Here is a 3,036-nt window from a genome sequence, read left to right on the forward strand (position 1 = left end):
GATCCATGCATTCTGAAAAAGTTAACACGGTCAAGAAATGATGAAAAAATGTCAGTTTTCACTTGTGGAGACTTTGTCTAAGGATATCAGATTATCAAGATTTAAAGTTTAGTATGCAATTTAGATGGAGAAGGCTCTTGCCTGGAAAATCTCATGGATGGAGGAGCCTGGTAGGCTACAGTCCATGGGGTCGCTAAGAGTCGGACACTACTGAGTGACTTCACTTTCATTTTCACTTTCATGCATTGGAGAAGGAAATGGCAACCCACTCCAGTGGTCTGGCCTGGAGAATCCCAGGGATGGGGGAGCCTGGTGGGCTGCCATCTATGGGGTCGCACAGAGTCGGACATGACTGAAGCGATTTAGCAGCAGCAGCAGCAGCTTGCAATTTAGAAAGAGCATGAGTAAAGACTATAAAATCATTAATATAATAGACAATGCTAACATAGTTTTATATTTTTGTAAGTGAGAAGAAGAACAATAACTGTGCAGGACACTAAATTATATGAAATTTGCTATAAAGACATTTTTAATTAGCTTAAATTTGAAATATTCTTCTACCTCTTTCATGGGTTTATTCAAAGAGTTTGTGTACAAATCCTCATTAAGCATTTCCCCATTGATGCTAAAACAAACATATGCTTATTTTCTCTTCTTCAGAAATGTTTTACCTCAACTACTGAGTAATGCTTAGGTTCTCATTAAAAAATCATTGTAGAAAGACTAAGTTTAAATCTGAATAACTTGAAAATAACCAACTTTATATCAGTCCACTAATATATTGATTACACTATTGTCAACAAGCCAATATAAATTTCTTTGATGTAAGTATAATTCAGGTACAAGTATAGAGATTGATGACTACACGGTAATGGGCAAGACAAGAAAAAATTCATTTGTAAAAAGCAAACTATTAGAAATCATATTCCCAATTTGACTTTTGTCAAATCTTCTTTTTCCTTTTAAGTGAAATACAGATGAAGAAAAAAGAACACAAGTGTTAGAGGACACATACACACACACAGAAAGACCTTTAAAGTTTTAAGAACATAAAGAGGTGATAAAGTCAGCTTAATTAAACAAGTAGTTATGCTGTTTCAGTGTTTGGATAGGAATATTAACAACATAGAAAATACTTTTAAATTAAGATAACCTACGTCTATGGTCTTCCAAACATTTATTATATAATAATGAAACTCAATTTTACTTTTTTGAAAAGGTTATTAACTTACTGACCAAACATTTGAAGGCTATTTTCACTTGCTTGTTCCTTAGTGCATAGATGAAAGGGTTCAAGAGAGGGGCAACTGAGGTATTTAACACAGCCACTCCCCTATTAAAAGTCGCAGCATCCTCCACGGAGGGATTTATATACAGGAAGATACAGCTTCCATAAGAAAGTGAGACCACAGTCATGTGAGAAGAACATGTAGAAAAAGCTTTTTTTCTTTATTGAGCAGATGGGATTCTCAGAATTGTCCTGGTAATGTATGTATAGGAAAGAATCACCAGCATCAAGGTGAAGATGAGGGTAACGGCAGCAAAGACAAACTCAATCACTTCTATGAAACGTGTGTCTGAACAGGATAAATGCAACAGTACCGTATAGTCACAACAATAATGATTGACAGAGTTGCAGAAAGGCAGCTGGAGAGTCATTACATGGGGCACAATGACAACTAAAAAGCCAGAGACCCAGGAACATAGGACAAGTTGAATGCAGAGTCTTCTGCTCATTAGAGTCGTGTAATGTAGCGGTTTGCAAATGGCAGCGTAGCGATCAAAGGACATGGCAGCTAAAAGGCAAAATTCCGTTGCTCCCAAAAGCATGGCAAAAAAGTACTGAGTGAAACAACCAGCAAAGGAGATAGTCTTGTCTCCAGTTCCAATATTGACTAACAATTTGGGAACAAAGACAGATAAAAGATATTTCCCAAACAGAGAAATTCCGGAGGAAGAACATAGGAGTCTGAAGGCGATAGTCCAGCAGGGTCACAATGATGATTGTCAAGTTTCCCATGATACTTAAGACATAGGTTAACAGCAGAAAAGGGAAAAACACAGCTTGAAGCTTGGCATCACTTGTCAGTACAAGAAGGCTGAACTCTTTATCACTGATGTTTGGTTTCCCATAGTTAACGTCTGACAAGTTAAGGAAGAATAAAATAAAAATGATAATGGTTGGAATAAAAGTTATCAGGTTTTACTGAAAAATAAAATCAAACTCCAAACAATTAGAAGTAAAATTTAAAACTCGGAATCTTTCTCATCCCTTTATTTTTTCAAAGTCAGATCTTTTAATGAAACAATTAACACATTTTCTATTTTGATTCATAAATAACAAAGATACTGCTTCTTAGAGACATTTTCAATAGATTCTTCTAAAATGTATCAATATTAGTTTTTCATCATTGTCCCACCTGTTTGCACTTTTCTTTGTATTCTTTCTAATTTTCTTCTCTAAACTATTGGATGCTGTCACACATACATACACAAATATAAAGAAAATTTAGAGAGTAGGTTTTATTTGGGATTTCTTAAATTAGCCTTTTAACTCAGTTTATTAGCCAACAAATATATATAATCCAAGATATGAGCTCTAGGAATAAAATTGGACTTGCTCACTTTTTTTTTGCTGTTTTGCATCTTCTCTTATTTCAGATTTCTCATTTTGAACAATAATTCTGTGCCCCTACTGAAGTTCAAAGAGTGGGTAGATTTTTCTTTTAGTTCTGAAGTGTTTGGAACTTACAATACTGACAGTTTCAGTGTCATGAAAAGTGTTCAATAAATGACATCACCATTTAATATAGATATATGGATTAATCCATCCTTGGTGAAATATTAAATTTTAAAAAAATATTGTGCTTTCTTGCTATTAGCAGAATCTTCCCATCAATCTATTACAGTTCCTTAAAAGTCAGTTCAAGTTCGGCTCTCCGTATAATTTTATCTGACAAACACAATTAGCAATAATTGTTTCTCTTCTTCTTTATAAAAATTTATCAAAAAGTAACACTGGGTCAAAAAGTCAAA

General features: G+C 34.4%; 1 pseudogene; it reads right to left on the minus strand.

Annotated features, from left to right (window-relative positions):
- Window positions 1–1,203: 1,203 nt before the first annotated feature.
- On the minus strand, window positions 1,204–2,133 carry LOC122686481 (annotated as a pseudogene).
- Between the last annotated feature and the right edge of the window lie 903 nt (window positions 2,134–3,036).

This window comes from Cervus elaphus, chromosome 30, assembly GCF_910594005.1.
Source record: "Cervus elaphus chromosome 30, mCerEla1.1, whole genome shotgun sequence".
NCBI lineage: Eukaryota > Metazoa > Chordata > Mammalia > Artiodactyla > Cervidae > Cervus > Cervus elaphus.